Below are 21,288 nucleotides of genomic sequence, written 5' to 3' on the forward strand. Positions count from 1 at the left end.
ACAGTAAGGAGGAGAGACTGAGGCAGGCACTCATCAGTATCTGCACCCACACATCCGTCCACAGGGATGATCACGCGTGGTTCTTACAGATACTATATTCAAATGCACTGAGGGGACCGGGCTGGGGACCACAGCAAAGGCTGTGAAGCTGGGTGTGGGACAGGGGAAGGGAAGGGAGGAAAAGACACAGAGGAATGGGTTGAATTCTGCTCTGCTGTAGAGCAGCCAAGTGGTTTCAACTGAGCTACTCTTTGCAAAGCAGAAAACCAGTGAAGCTCAACGCCGCCATTTCTCTCCGATGACCATCGGTTGGCCTCCCAAGAGGCATATTCTGAGCACTGACCGATACCTAAAGCTAAACCTCTATCTAAGGGCTTTCCTCTATATGTGGTTGGTTCGACCTACAGAAGTAAATTAAATTGATAGTGATCAGTATTGCTGGCCATTATGGTTGACTGAAATTTGGTAGAGAGAGGCTGTTTAAACTATCTTTTCTAAACATGTTATACGTATGCTGGCAGCACACAGCACAGTGTCCAGAAACTTGAAGCAGCCTTGTTAATGAGAGGGAAAGCAATTGTTCACAGCCTGTTGTGCTGGTGTGTGGCGGGCTTGATCTTAGATGCATGCCCCACTGGCGTTCATCCTCTGCCCTCTCCCGGTACTCTTAACTCTCCTGCAGTTGCTCTAGTCCATGGAAGGCAGTAGTGCATGACCACAGGGTATTCTCCATGTCGCTGCCTTCCTGTGCCTGACATGGCTTATATCCCCTTTGGCTGTCAAGCAGGCTGCAGGTTCCACTGGACAGCAGTCCTCCATCACTGTGTCTAGCTTTTGGAACCTCCTGTATGCAGATTTCATCCTGCGTGGTCTCTCCACCCTGGTGGCCATCTCCATTGTGACCAGTAGTGCTGTGTGGTTCCCTGACTGGGCCTTGGCTGATATACACCTAATGCTCTAAAAAAAAGCATGCTAAAATTGGCACGCAAAACCCAGATGTATAGTGTGCATCCTTTTAAGTGTGCAGGTCAGCAGCACAGAGTGAGTTCACAGTGTCGGATCCTTGGATTAGCATTAATACTCTCTATCCCTAAAACTGCCCTGTGAAAGCCGGCCTTGGACCCATTGGCAGCACCCTAGTGTCCTCATCTCAGCCCAGTTAAATGCCACCTAACCTGTTTCTCAGTGACCTGCTCTTTAGATACCTTGTGTCAGCAGGATCACAGAGTATTTAGTCTTTCAAGATGGTTTGCTTACTAACACAGTGTCTCCAGGGTTCTTCCAACACACAGACTATAACTTTTTTATAGCATGTGTCAGAATTTTATTCTTTTTTAACCGTCAATATTTGATATGACATGTTTGTTTATACTGCCCACACTAGATAACATAAGATTTTTAATACAATAGTCACATATATTTGTACACACAGACACTCTGCATCTGGTCCTTCAAAGGAATGCCTGGGCTCCCCCACATTTGGGTTACAATGACTAATATACTGCTCTACATGTTGGTGTTCAAATCTCTTTCTGAGTTCTCTCAATACTCTTTTCTTTTTTTCCATTAACTTATTTATTCACTTTACATCCCAATCATGGGCCCCCTTCCTCCTCTCCTCCCAGTCCCGCACTTACAAACCCTTTCCCCATTACCCCCTCCTCTTCTCCATAGAGGAGGAGAAGCCCCAATTGTGTACCACCACACCCTGGGACATACAGTCCCAGCAGGGCTAAGCACATCCTCTCCCACTGAGGCCCAACCAGACAAGGTGATGGGGCAGGGGGCAACTCTTTTTGGTATATAACCTGAAGGGGAAATACTGAATGAGAACCTGGCCTACATTTTCCAAGTGGCTATGCTACTTGACACACCCAACAGGTGTATACCAGAGCTCTGATGGCTCCATGTTTTGGTCAATGCTTATTTCCTATCTTTTTGCTACTTGGAATTACAATGAGTGTGAGGTGCTATTACTGTGTCCCCGCGTTCCACTTATCTGTGCTAGCATGATGGTCTTTGATGACAAAAATTGTTCACTGACCAGTGCCTCCTAGTCACAAGGTGAGTAATAAACACAATTGCTGGCTGTAATTTGCTGTTTGCTGTATTTCCAAGACGGATGTTCCAGTCGGCTCTGATTGTCGGCATGATACAGTTTAGAGTCATCAGACAGGAAAGTCACAAATGATGGGTTGCCCAGACCAGATTGGCCTGTGGGCATGTCAATAGGGGGGCAGTCTTGCTAGTCAATTGGTGGGGGAGGGCCCAGCCCACTGTGGGCATCACCATCCATAGGCTGACAGTCCTGGGCTGTACAGGAGAGCTGGTTAGGCCTGAGTGAATAAATGAACTACCAGCAGGGCCCTCTAGTTTCAATCTGACTCTACATTCCTACCTTGAATTCCTGCCCTCCCTTCCTCCCCTTCCCTCAGTGGGGGACTGTGACCTGAAAGCTTAAACCAAACCAAATGTTTCCTCTTCAGGATGCGTGTGGTCAGAGTGCTTTGCCACAGCAGCAAGAGGAAACCAGAGCGACGGGTATCAGTGGGGCTCACTGTACCCCACTACTGACCGCAGGAGATATGCTGGAGAAGATGGGCCTTTGTCAGAATCCACCTCGGGCACTTGTCGTGAGCATCACTGGTGTTTGTTCCTCCCATCCTGCTCTGCTCTGCTCTGCTCCGTCTGTCCGTCAAACACTCTGAGCAATAACCTCTACTTGAGGCAGCTGGGAGAAAAATGCCTCCCGTATGTGTTTACTTATATTTCAGACTCTCCCTTTTAAATATTTGATGCTTCACATCTTGCTAGCATGTTTATATAGTTAAAACTTCATATGCTTTTGTTGACACAGTATCAATAAAAAGAGCTGAGAATGTACATGTGTTGCTTTCCCTGGTGGCTAAGCTTCAGGGGTGGTTAATTAAGAAGGCAAGTCTCCGATGTCTGCCAGAGAGAGTGAAAATCCTCACTCCACTACCAGGAGATGTGTGACTTTGGAAAAGTTCGCTGCATGATTTACCTCCTTGATCCTCAGTGGTGCTACCATTAAAACAGGGTGGAAATGTCTGACACCTTTGGGATGTTGGGGAATTGCATGGCGTAACTAGGGGGAGCCATTATGAATCATGTTTGTAAATATGCATCAGGTCAGGAGAGGATTATTTAAGTCTTAAAATCCAAATTTAACATGTTCGTGAATCCACCGAAGCCCTCCTATGCCACAGAGGGATTCTAGTTCAGGCTGTGACCGGAAATCTCAGCACAGATGGCATTCCAGAGATACAGACCCATACTCCCAGCTACTTAGGAAGCAGAGGCAGGAGGATTACCAAGTTCAAAGTCTGATTGGGATGGAGTGTGGGTTCAAGGCCAGCCCAGGTGACTAAGTGAATCCCTGTCTTAAAATAAAAATCATTAAAATGGCTGAGGGTAAATTAGTGGTAAGCACTTCTTGTCCTTCAGTGCATTCCCAACTATACCCTGTCCAATCAATAAGAATCCACCTTGTTCTTAGGGGTCTCCGAGTAAACACGTTTCCAAACCTCCCAGTGACCCCCTTCCTCTGGTTCTTCAAGCCCACCGCACTAAGAAACCCCACCTCATCTCGTCAGTTTTCTCGTTTGGTGTAAGATGCTGTCTGGACTCAGAGGAAGTCTCCCTAGTGTACACCTGACACACACGTGCACTCACCTGGTTCTTATGGATACAGATGACCTCTCTCTGATAGGGGAGCAAGGTGGTGACACTAACGGGACTTACTGCAAGTCACCCTTTCCAAGCCCCACAGCTGCCATGGTTTGACCATGGAAATGTCCCTCGCAGTTTCAAGCATTTGGACATCTGGTCTCTAGCTCATAGGCTCCCTGGAGTGAAACATGAGAGGCTGGCTCTCAGGACTGTAGTTCAGATCTGCTTCTGTCATGTTTCTACGTGCTGACTGGGAGGCCCAAAGCTGCCTCATGTTCTTCCCCTAGGGCTGCCTCAGTAACCATGAAACACTGTGTCCCCTCAAAGGGGCAAATAGATCTCTTCCTCAATAGATCTCTCCTCCGTTAAGTTGCTTCTGTCAGGAATTTGGTCACAGTTACCTAAAGTAACTAACATAGCGCCCAATCACTCAATATGTGAAGATACAAGAATCTGCAGTGTCTAGAGCAGTGGTCTCAGCCTTCCTAATGCTGGGACTCTTTAATACAGTTCCTTATGTCGGGATGACCCCCGACCATAAAATCAATTTCATTGCTTCTTCAAAACTATAATTTTCCTACTGTTATGAATTATAATGTAAATCCTTGATATGCAGGATATCTGATGTGCAACCCCTGTGAAGGCGTCTTTCACTAAAGGGGTCACAACCCACAGGTTGAAAACCACTGGTCTTTTGGAAGGTTGTGCACTCTGAATGCTACCTCTACTGAGCCCACTGTCAAACACTTTCTGTCCATCTTTCTTGCTGTTTTTATAGAATTAAATAAACAAATAAATGTGACATCCACTTGGGATTTTACGATCAAAACATGCTATTTTGGCATTAGGTTACATATCTTGTAAATCCCCATGCCTAAGGAGGTCTTACCAAGCTGAACAATCAGAAATTTCCATGGTCAAGAATGAATCACATTTTGGGGAGATGCTAAGCCATGGATACACAGTGATACAATCCAGGGTTAGAACCCTGAGAGGTGAAAAGAAAATTAAGAATGAAATGAAAGGCCAATTCAAAGCTGGTTGAAGAAAAAGGTACAAGCTACTTTTTTTTTCCAATAAAGATATTTTAGGTTTTAAGTGATGAAAGTAACTCAAACTGTTTCAACAACAAAGACAATGTATTGATCTGTAGAATAAAGATCTGGAGAAGTCATACAGGTTCTGCAGTAGTGTTAAGTGGGCTCTCCCTGCTGGATTCTCTTGGACCTACCTATCTTTCTCTGCTATGTGATTATTCTGTCAGGCTGGTCTCACACTCAAGGAACTAAACTAGCTATACATGCTCTTGTGAACCAATCACTGAACTTAGAGGTGATTAGTACAGTATGATTGACACAAGCCAATCATGTCCCACCCCTAAATGAAGTGTAGTGGTTCAGTACCAGCAGAGACCCAGTCCTTTGGTACAAGAAAGCCTCACACTGGAGTGGAGCTTGCCTTAGATGAGAGAGTGATTATATTATCCCCGTGTTTCAGGTACCTAAGAATAACTCCCAAGGAAGGCTTTGTGACAGGCATTTCCTGGTTTTAATTGTTAAAGAAAGTACAGGGATGGATATAACATGTGAGGGCTTGTGACAGCAAATCACTAATCTAGGAAAGAAAGGGGACGTTCAGGTGGCTTTTTTTCCTCCTCCTTCAAGCAATAAATGGACTATTTAGTAAATGTCTGCTCTTAAGGACCACACAGAACACCAAACATTTCATTAAATAAAATAGCTCATTTCCTAAGAACTGCGCTGTGCACAGTGACAAGATGTTCCAGGACTGACTGATTCCTTTGATAGGAACAAGAAGTTATACCCTGATGTTGGATAGGGAGGGAGGGCAAGGGTCAAAGTCACTGAGAGACTGCATTGTATAACTTATCAAGACCACAGTGCGATTACCACATGCTTTGTTGTTGCTTGCGTGAGGCAATTCTCTCTGAAAATGTCAATTAGTAAATTCAGTACTGGGAGTACTCGGTACATGCTTGGTGAATTTGAGAATTTACAGAACAATTTATAAGTAGTGTGGTAAGCAGGGACTCAGGACAGGTTCCTCAGCATTTTCTGTGCCAAGAATAAGGATGCATCCCAGACTACAGGAAGGGTAAGTCAGTCTAAAACTGGGGTGGTGTAACACAGGGAACACTAATGTCCCCAGGGACACCTCCTAATCAATGACCTCCTAATCAATGACTGATTAAGTATCTAGACAGCAAGGTCTAAGCCTCATGGTGTCGCACAGAGGTCCTGAGCAGAATTAAGCTTGGTTTCCTGTAGCACTAACTTGCTGTATTAACCCTTCTTCTCTCTCTTTCCCACTGTCCTGCAGTGGTTGTTGGGGTCCGTCCTGATCAACTCCCTCACGTTGTAACGATGCCTTGTGAGCTCAAGATCAGTTTCTGGAGAGCAGCACCTTCCTGGTAGCTTTCTCCTTCCCTTCCTGGCTAAGAAACTGCAAGTATCTCGGAGACAGGCAGTGTATTACCGCTCTGGTAGCTGTGATGAAACACCCTGACCGAAGCAAAAGGTTAGGGTTCTGAGGGGAGAACCTGTTTCAGCTCACAGTGCAAGGATGTGGTCCATCACGGCAGAGAGGTCAAGACAGCAGGAGCCTGAATCAGCTGGCACGTCACACCCGCAAACAGGAAGCAGAGGATGAATGTACTGTGCTCCACCTACTTCCTCTTATATAGTCCAGGACCCCAGCCAGGGAACGGTGTCTCTATTTTTTGGTGTGGATCTTTCCACCTAAATTAACCTAGCCGTTACAGTCCCCCACGGGCATGTCCAGACACTTATCTGTCCCTTTGGTGGTGAATCTGTCAAGCTGAAAATCAACACTAAACAACCTAGGAAACCACCCAGGTCCCTGGATCCAAATTGTTCCTGGGATATGCCAAACACAGCAATGGTGCAATCTTGTTTCCCAACGTTCCAGTCAGGTTTTCAGCCTGAGTGGCAGTCACTGTCACCAGCCTAACATAAACAAAAGGCTGATGGTGAAAGGGCTGTTTTCATGCTCATAAGAACTGCAGATGCCACCATGCTTCTCCTGCATTGAATATTCTCATGGTGAGTGGAGCATCGACAAAGATGTCTACAACAAAGGGTCTGCCAGTGCCAGCATCACTGACCCACCAACCTACTGACCCATCGACCCACTGAGACAAGGAGAACAATGGCCCACCTCTGCTACTGCTTGTTATGGGAGGATTTCTAAGTCAATTTTTTAAAAGACAAATTTGTTCAGACTCCTGTTGCATTTGTCTGGCACTGTGTATGGGTTTAAAGAGGTTGCGTTTAAAAGGAACAGCTCGTGACTGCTACACTAGGGAGTGAAAACTCATTTATAAGATAATTAAAGTCATTTTTATGAACTCTAAGTTAATGGATATTATATATTCAAGCATAGGTTGAATAATGACTGCAAGATTACCGTGGCTTTGGTGGGAAATGTCCCCTGTAGGCTCATGCATCTGCACACGTGGCCCCCCGACTAGTGGTACTATCTGGAAAGGTTCTGGAACCCTTGGTCAGAGGGTCTACCTGTTGGAAGTGGGTTTCTGGAGAATGGGAATTAACTAGTATGGCCTAGCCATGCTCCCAAGCCTAGCTCTCCATGCTTCCTCTAATGAGGAACATACAACAAGCCACAGCACAGGCTCTTGGCCCTGTGGACCACGGCAGGGTAGTGCCTCTATGCCTTCTCCAGCATGGTAGCGTGTATTGCCATAGTCAGCAGCCCAGGCAAGTTCTTGTTCCCTCCAGTCACTCCTGTCAGTGGGACAAGCAAAGTAAGGAGCACGGGAAGCTGTTGCCAAGAAGTGGTGAGAAAGATGACCACCAGGTTCGTGGCCTTTGGAGGGATGTGGAAGAATGTGGCTCTTCAGGCTGGCAAGGCCCAAGAATGGTGAATATAGACCTTAATGGGTCGTTCTAGTGGGAGTTTGGAAGATGGGGTGAAATAAGAAGGGACAGTGGGTCAAGTACAGTGGAAAGGGGGACAGTGGCTCAAGTGCAATGGAGGGGGGGGGGATGGTAGAAGCCTGGCTCGTGAAGTTACAGAGGGAAATGAGGACAGTTTTGACAAGTGGACTATAGGCCATTAGTGTCACGCTACAGCGTAGAGTCTGGCTTTATTCTTTGCTGTGCATGTCCTGAAAATATAAGTGAGACTGAGCTCAAGCTAGACTAACGTGTTTGGCAGGGAAACTTAAATACAGCATAGCATCCAACCTGTGGTACGCTTACAGTTCACAAGGCTTTTACACGGGTAATTCCGACGTTGTTTTAAAAGTGGAGCACAGAGGTATAAAACTGTGTAAATTAGAGAGGAAATGGCAGTGCGCACATTTAACTTAATGAAGGGGCTGCAAACAAGAAGGTATTGGTGAAGCACCTGTCACTGTTAAAGAGGCTGATTCAATCACTGGAAGTTTGCTCTGTGGACAGGGGCACTGGGCATGGTGACTTGAAGGCAAGACCCCACCGATCAATGGCTCCGAGGCTGATCCAAAGCACCATGGTTGGGTGGGGTGGGTTAGGGTGGGGAAGGTTCCCCGGGTCCAGGTTCAGCCACACAGGTACTTAGAGGTTACTACTTTGTTTTGTGCTTAAAACAAAAAGCCGTGGTGCTAGGAAACAGCCAACTCTCAAGCTCACAGCAGAACTGGAGAGCAATATTCTCGGAATGATGGCTTAACAGATATGTAGAATGTAAGAGTTGTCAGCTTGGACCGAGGTTCCAGACAGACACTGAAGCCGGACAGGGTATAGCAGGCACAGGCCTGCAGATGCCCCAGAAGCCAATGCGTGAAGACGTGAAGGCAGATCTGGAGTTGCAATGGGGACAAAACTGAAGCAGAGAAGACCATGGAACAGCAACGCAGGCGTGGAGGAAAACTGTCACAAGAGAGGCCACAGAGCAGTTGGGGGACACTAGTGTGGCCACTGGGTCTGAGGCAGTGAGGAACTTAGGAACTATCAGAGCTGGAGCATGGAGCGAGTTCTGTGTTTGTCCTGTTGGATTTTGATCTGGCTTTAGCCATGGGTCCCTCTGATATTCTAATGTTTCTCCCTACGGGGTAGAAATGTTTGCCTGCTATGTGCCATCATATACTGAAAGCATGTACTACCCCCCCCCAACTTATAGGGGGTCGCAGTTAGACTGCCCTGAGTCTCAGAAGGGCTTTTAGACTTTGACCTTTCAAATACGGTTGAGACTGCTAAGACTATGGAGACATTTGAAGTCAAAATGGATGCCTTTTGCATTATGAGATGGACATCAGGTGACACTGGAGTTGGAGCCATGAATGGCCGTCATAGTTGCACGTGTTGGAACACTTGGTCCCTAGAGTATAACCGTGCCCTGGGAGGTTGCGGCGCCTTTAAGAGGTAGAATGTAATTGGATGACGTGATCTTCTGGTCACCATCACACAACGAGCCTTACTAGGAGCCAGTCCAGACACTGTGTCTTCTCCACTATGGTGGACCCCTAAACCACAAGCCAGAGTAAATCCTTCTTCCCTTAAGTTGATCTTCCACAGCAACAGGAATGTGGCTAAATGGCGTATTTAAGTGCGGTAGGGTGTTTGAAAGGGGACGCTCTTCTGATCTCCTTCTACCTTAACTTCCTGATGTTCTCGTCCTATAGAGAAGTACACAGTGTCAGAGTAGCATGCAGCCACCACTGCGCCAGCGGTAATTTTCAGTCAGGTTTGCAGAAGAGGAGAAGACAGAAATGGGCCTTGGACAGACTGACTACGATAAAATAAAAGCCCCTGTGTGTGGTGTAGAATCCCATGATGCAGAATGAGTGCCTGCCATGTGTAACGCTCCCCCTCCGAGCATGGGTAGCCTTGTGCCCCCACTAAGGGGGCTGTGCTTAGCCCACAGTAGCACTAAGGCAGCAGCTCCTGTGGATTTGACCTCAGCTGGACGCAGATGCACACTGAGGGCTGTCCTGGAAGGACTACCTTGAACAACTGCTGTGCCCAGGATGAAGCCATCCTGAGTTAAAGCCTGTTAGGAATCTCAGAGTCTACTCAATAGATAATGACAAATGTGTTACCGTTGGTGACCCCACGCTCTGCAGACAGGTCTGGGATGTCATCAGGTGTGCTGTTAAACTCCACTCTGGAAAGAAAGTGGAAGCAGTCGATGGGGCAGATACCAGAGACCCCTGAGGGCAGCCTGTGGTTACTGCTAGGCATTCACTGCAACTGATTCATTAGCTATTCCCAAGCAAAACACTGTGAACTTTATTCATGTCTTTTTAATGAAGAAATCCAAGAGAGGGTCAAGGAAGAGCTAAAGGAAATAAGAAGTCTTTTCAGTCGTGAGATAAACCAGTGTTATCATGACAGTCAGGATAGAGTCGTTCAATGGCTTGGGAAACTGTGCAGCCCCCGTTACCAAGAATCAGGACCTTCTACTGTGTTAAAAGAACACAAACAAAACCAAAAATAAACCCGCTGACCTCTCTATTTTATGAAGTGGTGTGCCCTGTTACCCCAATGGAGCCCCCAGAGGTTGGAGAACCAGAATAGAAGCCTCCCTCCTCCACAGCTGAGACTGAGAGCCCCAAATCAAGGGACTGACCGAAGCCCACATGGCTGATAAGGGACAGGAATGGAAAGCAATCTCTCACTCCCTGTCACTTGACTGTGCCATGCAGATTTGAGGTACAAGCAATCAGTCTGGCAGCCAGCTCGGGTTAGTGTCCACTTACTTATGACAGATGACTCAGTTGGGGAGGAGCACTCACAAGGCTCTGCACCACATGGGGCTGTCCTTTCCTAAGGACAAGGCCCTTCATCTGAAGGGGCGTGTGGAGGCCGAGGGACAGTGTGAACTAGGCGCTGACTTTACTTCACTCCTGTCCCTTTGCCCCTGTCTTTCTCCTCTGTGGGACCGTTCTCTTTCCGTCAGACTGGCTCCACATTGCTAAACTAACTCGGCTGCACAGCCCACTGTGAGCTCATCACCGCACTCAAAGCCAGCACAGTTTTATTGACGTAAGTCAGTCATGGGATGACTGGGTGACGGTGTTTCCTACTGAGCTCAGGATTTGATCTCACTTTTTAAAAGCTTACTACCTTCATACCTAGAGCAAGATGCCGTCCCCAAATCTACACTTTTAGAATTTGCCTTAGAGTTTTGTTAAGTGAATCAAAAGGACTAAAGTGATTCAAAGAAATGGACAAAAGAGGAGAGGGAGGAGGTCTAGGGATCACCTCAGAACTCAACAGCAGCTGTCCTACGGAGCCATCGAGTGCACAGGAAATCCATCTGTCGCTGTCCCATTTGCTACCTGTGTATCTGCTGCTTGAAATGTGGCCAAATTTCACATCTTGTTCCATTTTAATAACTTAACAGCCACATGGATCTGGTGACTGTCACACTGAGCACAAAGGGTCTCTGAGGTAATTGAAGAAAGAAGCAACCGGAATATACTCTGTATGGAAGGTCAGGGTGAGCTGTGGCTAGCCAGGACTTCAGTTCCTACTGAGAAAAGAGATATTCCTGGAAGACCACCGTGGTGAGCTGGTGGGAGAAAGATCGGGGCTTCTGGGAACAGGTGTCTGAATCCAGGAACTGCCGACATTTTAATGACTGAATTTCCACTCACGAGTGCAGGCTTGGCACCATTTTTGGACCATTAAAAGAGACTTGTATGAGCCTGACAGGTACCGGCAATCCCAGCACTTGGAAGATAGAGGCAGGGGGATTAGAAGTTCGAGGTCATCCTCTGCTATGTGTCAAGTTTGAGGCCATTCTGAGCTATTTGAGTCCCTGTCTCAAATAAGACAACAAAGAGCAAAACAAACAAACAAAACTCCACCGCAAACAGAAGTGAGACAAGGAGAGACTGTGGTGATGCGGGAAGCTGAGAAAGCAGACGCAGACCCCGAGGTCTGTGTGCCCGGTCTGGGTAAATAACAAACGCTAATCCCGGGCATGCAGCATAGGAAAGGGTGAAGCCAGGAGGGCTGGCTGGCTCTTTCACTCAGACTTATTTTCAATCCATGGCATAAAACATATTTTCTTTACCCACCTAGCAGAATAACTCCGCTATGCAAATGTTTCTGTGAACAAATTCAGGTTGAAATGAAGAAAGAAACTAAGGCTCCCTGCTTCCTGCTCGCTATGGTGCGACGCGAAGCTACAGAGTCACAAGGAACAGGCTCTCCTCGGGGAGGGGAGCGGTGTGTGCGGGGAGGGGAGCGGTGTGTGCGGACACGGGAAGAGTCTAGGTCCTCACGGAGCCAGTGATAGAAAGGATAAGAACCTGCAGGGGCAGAACGCCGACACAGCAATCAGGGACACGCTGTATGGAGTTCCAGTCATGGCTTCCGGGTGGAGGGAGAGGAACCAGAAGCCACATCCTGTAAGTCAGGTGGCACTTGGAGAAAAGATACAGATCGCTCAACCTACAGGAAGAGCCACAGCTCTCTCTAACAATGAATCCACTTAAGGATCTTGGTAAGACAGTGACTTCACCAGCGTAATGGGCTGGCAGCAGAGAGGATGTCCATTTTGTCACTCCTGGTGGTGCCACGGGGAGAGAACCTATGGTTTAAGACAGAGCTACCCTGTGGGCATAGCTAAGGAAGCTGGAGGTCGGCCGGCCTGGGAGACAGCTGCAGGACAGTGGGAGAGAGCAAGAACCTGACACCAGCTCAGGCATGCCTTCAGAGGCATCCTGCATCGGCTCCAACCTTGGTGGCAAGGACCCCGTCACCTGAGAATAAATGTGGACCCAACAGCCCCTGATGTCACAGGGTGGCACAGCCTCTGCAGCTGCCTCTTCTGCTGGTCCTCCCCTGGCTGCACATGGAACTCTGCAGCACCCATAGGGGTACTTGACTTCCACAGCCTCGTCCCTCGAGGAAGGTGCTTAGTGTTCAGTGGGCTTTGAGAACAGTGGACCCATTAGCCCCTCCATATAGATCCCATGACTCTGTCTGCACCCCTCCTCCACTCCAGACACACTCCGGACGGAGGATGGCCCCTGGCTATTAAACTAGTCACTTCCTAAAGTATGACATTTGGAGTCTTGGAAGCATGTTGCAAACCTGCTCAGGTCCAGAGACTGCAAAACTAAGCATGGCCAGCAGAGGCTCCTGGTACACAAAGAAAGGAAGGAAGGAAGGGACGATGCTCTGTCAGACATCTGGGACTGGCCCAGTTAAAACTCAGCAGAAGCCTAAATGAGAGAAAAGACAAGAGTCCTCGAGTTCAACTGACGCCAGCCCTGCCTCCGGCTGGCAGACTCCATTTTGGAGGAAGTCACTGCCATGGGATGTGTCTTGCACATCCTAACTTCTTATTTCTTTTTTACTAAAGGTTAGCAAGATTCTCACTGTATCTGATTGTATAAATGCTTGTGTTTTTATTTTTATTCCTCTCCCAATGATAATTTTATGCGTTTTTACTGGGACATCGGAAGTCTTTAGATCCCCTGCTCTGTCCCCTCCCTCTTTGCAGCACTTGTCCTCATCTGTCTCCTGTCCTTGTGTTCATTTATTCATGTCGTTTCTCTTTCATTTTCTCCTCTCCCTGACCTTTATTTGACTTCACTGACACAGTATTTTTACATGTGTCCCAGGGCTTAGGCATGACCCTAAAAGTTCCCATGTTGGAAACTTTAATATCCATTTGGTAGTTTGGGAGGGGTGGCCTAATAGATGAGATTAGGTTATGGGGGCAAGGGGCGTCCTCAAGCCACACTTAGTGCCTGTATCATAGGAATGATGCTGTTTTTGTGGGTGTTTGGCTCTCTGCTGGCTTGACACAAGCTAAAGTCATCTGAGAAGAGGGAACCTTAATTAAGAAAATGCCTCTATAGGATCAGGCCAAAAGCAAGCCTGTAAGGCATTTTCTTAACTAGTGATTGGTGGGGGAGGGTCCAGCCCACTGTGGCGATGCCTTCTGTGGGCTGGTCCTGGGTTCTCTCAGAAAGCAGGCTGAGCAAACCATCTGGAGCAAGGCAGTAAGCAGTGTCCCTGTATGGCCTCTGCATGTGCCCCTCCAGGTACCTGCCCTGTCTGAGCTCCTGTCCTGACTTCCTTTGATGATGAACTGTGATGTGCAGTGTAAAGCAAACAGCCCCTTTCCTCCCCACTCTGCCTTTTGGTCATAGTGTTTTGTGGCAGCCATAGAAACCCTTGGTAAGATCGGCCCTTGTCTCTCATCTCCCCTCTGTGTGTGCTCATCGGCTTCCTGGAATAGGGGGAGCCACATGAGGTCCTTCCCAGAGGCCAAGGAAATATCAGTGCTGGCCTCGTAGACTTCCTCGCCTTCAGAACCATGAGCCACGGTAGCCCTCTTTTCTCTGTAAATATTTCATCTCGGGAATCTGTCTGTAGCTCAGAGACTTGGTGTACTTGAGAGGACACAGAGTCACAGGAAAGGCACTGATGGCCAAGGTTAGTTACAGGGACTACAGTAGGAGTGGCCAGCTGGATGGTCGGGACCCAAGCATTTGTTGGTGCTCTGAGGTCCACAGCTGACTGGGAAGTAGAATTTAAGGCCCAGGGCCCCTGTTGGTCCATGGACAGACAGGCTATTAAAGGGGAAACTGGGGAAATCCAACTTATCCTAAAATTCCACCTGTTTTATTAAAGACGTGACCCTAGTCTGATGGCTGCCTCACCCATGAGCAGACACTGGGAAGCAGACATCTTGGAAGGGTGCCCTTAAACAGTGTGAACAGAGCAGTTGCCAACAGGTAGCTGTCCCCTGGGTACGTGAGAAACTCAGACATGTGAGGTGCTCAGAAATGAGAACAGAAGAAATGGACAGTCAGCACACAAATTAATCTGAAAGATTTGAGCCTGGCCTCCCTCCCCTCCCGACCTATGCATTCCTGAGAGGGAGAGGCAGGTGGACAGCACGGGATGGGGCTGCTCCTCAGGCTGTGATTGCTGGGCGTTGGCTTCATCTGGAAACGGAATCCCCTGTGCACTGTGGTTCTCTGACAGTGAGCTTCTCATCTCACTTCCGCTTCTGTACACAAGACCTGCTTACCGCACACTGAGTGAGCTGGAGCAGAACACGGCAGGCACCACCCCCTGAGTCATTCTGGTCCTCATACCAAAGGTTCCAACCTTGGCAATCAGTCTTCTGACCATCTCCATCAGTCCCCCAGAATGACCCAGATAATCTGCTTGGCCACAGTGTGGCCCAGTCACAATTCACATCAGACCATCTGGTGACTGTGTCTCCTCCAAGGGTAGCCCAGGAAGACCATCTGCTTTAAAGCTCTGTATGTCCTGTCCAGAGGGGCAAGAGCTGAGGCCGGTCACACACGCAGCAAGCCATTCTCCCCGTGCCTCTGCATGAACCACCGAGATTCCGAAATGCAGTGTAGCTCAAACCTGCAGAGCCTGCTTTGCATTCTCAGTGAATGTGCAGGAATATTCCAAATGCAAATTAAGCTTTATGGGGGCCATAACCTTAGCCATTTGTTGCAGCAGATCCGGTTATTGCCTGATGTTGCAAAATACAACCAAGGCTACTCTGGCTCCTCCCCCTCTTCAACTTTTAAATATCCAACTGTCAGGATGAATAAGCCACCTTCCTGTTTCCTTACACCATTTCTTTGGCTAGTGCTTTTAGTGAAAGCCCTTCTGCACACAAGCAATCAGAGCTAGTCTCGGCAAGAGAAGGGCAGGAAAACTGTCAGAGCCACATGACATCAGTGCACCGAGTCCTGACAGCAACTCAGAAAGAAGTGGGGTTAACACACTGAGGGAGCATAGGCTTTCAAAAAAAAAAGTATGAAGAACGTTAGAAAAAACAGGTCAGGTAAAGTACAAGTGGCGATTACAAAATCTATAGAGATCAATATGATTCAGTTGTAAGGAAAAATGTAATTTGTAGGAAAATGAGTGGGCATAAAAACATAATGTTACCGGAGGCTAACCCAACTAGGAAAGAAAACCAAACCAAGCCCACATGTTCACCCTCATGGCTCTCGGCGTATGATGTAAACACATCTGCATGTAAGCAAGTGTGAGTATAGGCACAGTGTAACATTTAGAAAGAAGACCAAGAGAGGGGAAGAGAATGCAGGCAAAAAGGCTCATGAAAGTGAGTACAAAGCTAAGTTTTTCCTACTTCCAACCCTGTCATGGCTTTTTGTTTGTTTTATTTTTCTATCGGTGAATGAGAATTTAACTTTCTGGGCATAGAAGCAGCAGGAGCCAGTTTTGCATCCAAAAGGATCCAGTATGTGTTATTCTTCCAGGCAGAGTTAGGACCGTGTAGATATTACCGAGGGCTGTGATGTTCCAGGCAGACTTAGGACCGTGTAGGTATTACTGAGGGCTGTGACGTTCCAGGCAGAGTTAGGACCATGTAGGTATTACCGAGGGCTGTGACGTGGCTTCCAAAGTGGTGGCCTAGAGCTCCACCTGCATCCCCGTGGTGACAGCTGGGTGGACCAAGGGTCAGGACCACTGCACCAGAACACGAGGAAAGCAAGACAGAAAATGCCCGTGTCCTCCAGGCTTCTGTTATCACACTGTTTCCCCCAAGTCCTGGTTGGAGCTAGCTGGGGATGCAGAAACAGCTCTCACTGGACTTTGTCTTGGTGGATAGCTCTTGGCCTTTTCACTCCCGCTGGTCTCTCTAAGCACGCTCTCTCCGGTATCACAACCTTCCGGCCACCTTTCCTCTTTAATAGCATTCCACCTCGAATTTGATTCATTTTTTCTTCTCCTTTTAAGAGCAAGGTGGTGTCCTGTTCACTTGGAGATCTCATCTGTAAACTCTCTTATCTGTTGCCTTTCAATTCTGTTTCCACAAAATATTAAGATGTTGACATAATTCAACCAAGTTCTTTCCTCCAGGCCCCTAAGCTGCCCCCCACTATGGACGAAAACATCAGAATGGTTGTTTCCTCAACTTTCAGTCCGGCATTCTGGTCATAAGAACTCAGACAATCTCTAAGGGTGGCACGGCTGCCCACCACTGCCACCAGAGCCTCCCTTCCTGCCCTAGTTGTGATAATTTAGACTTGTTCTAGCATACAAGACTGCAAAACAAGTGGAAATGTGCCAGGTTTGGTGAAGGTAGGCTTGGGATTTGCTATTGTCACAACAAGGTAGATTGCTGAGCACAGTGTAACTGTACCAGCCTCTGCCAGTGACCCATCTCCCTGTCTCCAAAGAGGAATTTTGTCATAGCAACATCCCACTTCTCTGGCACCAGTCTCTAGTACATCTTAATTTGCTTGCACTTCTGCAACAAAATTAAGACTGGGTATTGGAGAACAGAGAGACATTTGTTTCCTCGCAGCTGTAGGGGTTGAAATGCACAAGATCAGGTCCTGGTGGAGCGTGTGCCCATGTTGTGGTTGCATTTCCCAAGGGAATGAGTCTTCACATGGTAGAAGGAACTGAAAGACAATAAGCCTCCTGATTGTTCCCTCCAGGTCTTCCCTAAGGCACTGATGTAAGAGCTGACAGTGTCAGCACAAAGGTAGGTGTGTGTGTGTGTATACACATGTGCATGCATGCGCAGTATATTCAAATTATTGGCAGAATCTTTGTGATTTGTTTAGGACAAATTCAAGGTGACAGAAATGATGGTGTGTACCTCTGAGCCTAGGCTTCAGGAGAACAGACCGCTTCTGTTTGCTCTTCTGCACTTCTCTGGCTTTGCCACAGGATGACATGCTTGTCCATAGCCTCTGTCCCAGGGAAACAGACATGTGCCTACATCAGAGTACACATCCAAGCCAAAGACATAGAGTGATCCCAAGGAGGGCCAGACAGTCCACAGACACGTGCATCATATCAATGCATCCTTCCTGCTTTAAGCCACCGAGGTTTGGGGTGACTTGTTATACGCCAGGAGCAAAGGGAAGGAGTCAAGAATTTAGTTTTGTGGATCATGTTCACAGACTGCTATATCTTGCAACAACTCCAAATTTCTGCAGTTCCATCCAGTCCCAAATCCCTGAGACAAGTGGCTGGATGGAGTAAAACCTCAGGGCCTAAGTCTCTGTCTGCTCAAGATAGAAAAGTTCTATGAGGGCAGCTGCCACCACTGGGAGCGACTCCTCAGGTGACCCATTTCTCTTGGGGCTGCTGGGTATTACATACACTAAGGTGATAAATCAAAATGCCGTCCATCCTCATGTCTGCCTCCTTCTCTGCCACGCGCTCTCCCCTCAGCACAGCTGAGGCCAGTGGCCATGTGTCACTCTGGATTCTAAGTCCTCATGAAAGTCTGCCTCTCTGCAAGCTGGAGCTGGATCCTTTTCTACCCAGGAAACGGCGCTCGGTACCTCTGGATTCTAGCCGTCCAGAAGGGACTTGTGCCAGGCTGTGCGTGCTCCATAGAGTTCTGCATGGGGTCCTCCATGTGCTTTCAACATGCAGACAGACCCCACCCCCAAGTCCTGTCCATCCCACTCTCCTTTCCTCTGTCCGAGAATTCAATGACCAGGATGATGTCACTCCAGAAGGATCTGTGCTGATTTTCTCCTTGCTTTCAGTGCTGCTGAGAAGTTTGGAAATAACACCTAAAAGCAGCTTTCCTGGTGCTTTGTGGGAACTAACCACTCATTACTGAGGGAGGTTGTCTTTTGTTTGTAAGGATGAACTCATCTTGGCCTTTTGGATGCCTGAGGACATGGTGCTAAAGAATAACATTACTTATTTTGTGTATGCCATGTGTGGGTGGGGAAAAGGGGTGCATGTGGAACTCAGAGGAGAACCTGTATAAATCAATTCTCTCCCACCACGTAGATTCCTGAAATTAAACACAGGTCCTCACACATGGGGGCCTTTACCCACTGAGACATCACATCAGCCCACTTCTCATTTAAAAGTATTTGTTTATTTTGTATAAGTGTATATGGTATGTGTGCACATATGTGTACACAAGTGTGTATGTACATGTCTATATAGGGATGTGTGTATGCATACAAGTATAAAGCTGTGTATATGAGGGCATATGTGTATGTGTGAACATATATGTATATAAGGGTGTATGTGTACCACTTCACATATGTAAAGGTCAAAGCTTGGGTGACAGTCCTTGCCTCCCACCTTGTGGGATCCCACTAGCATCTGCTTTGGGGTCCCAACGCAATGGCTCATGAGTTTCCAGGAGAGTCTTCTGTATCCACCTCTCATCCCACAGTTGAGGTTCTGGGACTATAGACATGCACCATGAATGCAATGGCCCTGCCACCCTGTACGCTGGAAAAAACAAACACACTGTCTTAGGGAGGGTGCCACTGCTGTGAGCAGACACCATGACCAAGGCAACTCGCATAAGGACAACATTTAACTGGGGCTGGCTTACAGGTTCAGTCCAGTATCATCAAGGAGGGACCATGGCAGCATCCAGGCAGGTGTGGTGCAGGAGGAGCTGAGAGTTCTACATCTTCATCTGAAGGCTGCTAGGAGAAGACTGGCTTCCAGGTAGCAAGGATGAGGGTCTTAAAGCCCATATCCACAGTGACACACTTCCTCCAACAAGGCCACACCTCCTAGTAGTGCCACTCCTCCTGGCTGAGCATATTCAAACCCTCACCCACACTGAGTTTCTGGGACCCTTAAGCTTTTCCAGTCCCAGCTTTAGAGTGTGTCCATGCCATTTCAGTTAGGTCAATCCCCGAAGCCATGCAGGACACAATGGGACAGAATCGTAAATCAATTCGTAAGACTTCTTATTGTTCTACCCATAGATCCATGCATCTTTCAACCCTTATATAAGAAGCTTCTATTTCCAGTAGATTTTGCTTAACACAGCAACTGTGTCAAGTACAGAAGAGGATGTAGTGTGAGGATTTGCACGAGGATGGCCCATGGGCTTATTCACCAGCACTGTTTGAAAGGATTAGAAGGATTAAGAGCTGTGTCCTTGTTGGAGTAGGTATAGCCTTGTAAGAGGAGTTTGTTACTGAAGGTGGGCTTTAAGGTTACAAAAGCCCCAAGCCAGATGCAGCATCTGTCTGTCTCTGTCTCCCCCTATCTCCTGCCTTGTTCAGCACATGGACCAGGATGTAGCTCTCAGCGATTATTCTAGTGCCATGCATGCTGCCACAATGATCATGGACTAAACCTCTGAAACTGTAAGCAAGCTCCCAATTGAATGCTTTCTTTCATAAGAGTTCCCTTGGCCATGGTCTCTTCATAGCAATATAACAGTGACTAAGAAAGGAAGAGACTGGAAAATACTCAGCCCTAAAGGGAACTATTATACTGAAACCTCCTACCTCAAGGCTTGTGGGTCATTGTGGGGACAGAAAGAGTATATGAGTCAGAGGTGGCAGCAGACACTAAGGGAACAATGTTTCCTAGACACAGCGAGGCAAGCTACACAAATGAGTTCCCAGTGTTTGTGATAGTATGCACCAGCCCTACGCTGTCCCAAGCCAGACCAAGTCCCAGCATGGACTGGGAGCCAGGCACACAGACCACTCCTGGTTGTGGAATAATTAGCAAGTGTTATCTGCTGAGAGGAGAGAGTGTAGCCTCTGGTATGTCAACCATTCTCCACTGGATCATCAGAACTGGTCGGTCACTCCAGCCAGTCTCTGTCTGTCTACTCAGAAGTGTAAAAGACCCAGAGTGGCCAGAAACCTTAGCTCCGAGTTCAATGTAAAAGCATGACTCTGTGTAAAGCTAAGTCATCTAGGAAAGGAAGCATGCATTAGTTACTTTTCTCACTGTAATAAAATTTACAGCGAGACAATGACATAAGGAAGGATTGGTTTACTTGGGTCTAAGGTGTGAGAGTCCCTCATGGCGGGGAAGGTATACAGAGGGACATGAGAAGCAGCTGGCTGTATTGCACCTATAGATAAAAAGCAGGAAGACAGAAATGCTGTACTCCACTCAGTTTTACTGTGCCAAGGACTCCACCCTTGCACTGATGCCGCCTACATCCAGAGTGCATCTTCCCTACACAGTTAAACTCTTCTAGAAACTCCCTTACAGATATGCCCAGAGGTGATGGCCAGACTATTCATGTTGACAGTGAACATTAACCTATTAACTGTCACAGAGCATAAGGCTGAAGGATGGCAAATGGCGGATGCTGATGAGTTCAGAGGATGGGGGCTGCCACTCCTGTATCCAGTCCTTGATTCTTGGCTGTGAGATTCAAGCATGTATAGCCTTCTTAGAGTCTTGTCCTACCCCTGTAAGGTATCTCCATCGATTTGGTACCACACCTGCCCTCCAAAAGCCATACCATAGTTCAGGCCTTGACCAGTGCAGAGCCTTCCCTTGCCCAGGTATACCTCAAAACTACCATGTGGTGAGTCACTTGGTAAATGGACCACACTACTAGGTATAACTCAGGAATACATTGCCTCCACCTCTACAGAGACCCAGTAAGCATTATGCTTCTCTCTTAGCCATCAGAAGGAGGCATGGCAACTTATCTTTCGCCATAGAAGAGATACTGGCATCTGAGAAAGGTTACTCACCAAGATGAATTTGGTCCCACTGACTGCTGGGTGTGCAGTCCTGCTAGCAGCAGAGAACAAACCCAAGTCCTCCATGTGGGATCACTGCTCGGCCTGACAACCTAGCTTCTTAGATTACACTGGAC

General features: G+C 47.6%; 1 protein-coding gene across 2 annotated transcripts in view; it reads right to left on the reverse strand.

The window, feature by feature from the left end:
* The window catches only part of Zcwpw2 (zinc finger CW-type and PWWP domain containing 2), a 154,338-nt gene that overhangs the window by 9,814 nt on the left and 123,236 nt on the right, over positions 1–21,288 (reverse strand). The window contains exon 10 of one of the 2 annotated variants that reach the window (XM_085828160.1): positions 18,644–18,923. The exons of the other annotated variant lie outside the window; for it this stretch is intronic. The gene's annotated coding sequence lies outside the window, so the exon portion shown is untranslated. Of the gene's footprint in view, positions 1–18,643; positions 18,924–21,288 lie in introns of those variants that run through there. 2 annotated transcript variants of the gene reach the window in all.

This window comes from Mus caroli, unplaced genomic scaffold, assembly GCF_978045245.1.
Source record: "Mus caroli unplaced genomic scaffold, Mus_caroli_1 scaffold_11, whole genome shotgun sequence".
NCBI lineage: Eukaryota > Metazoa > Chordata > Mammalia > Rodentia > Muridae > Mus > Mus caroli.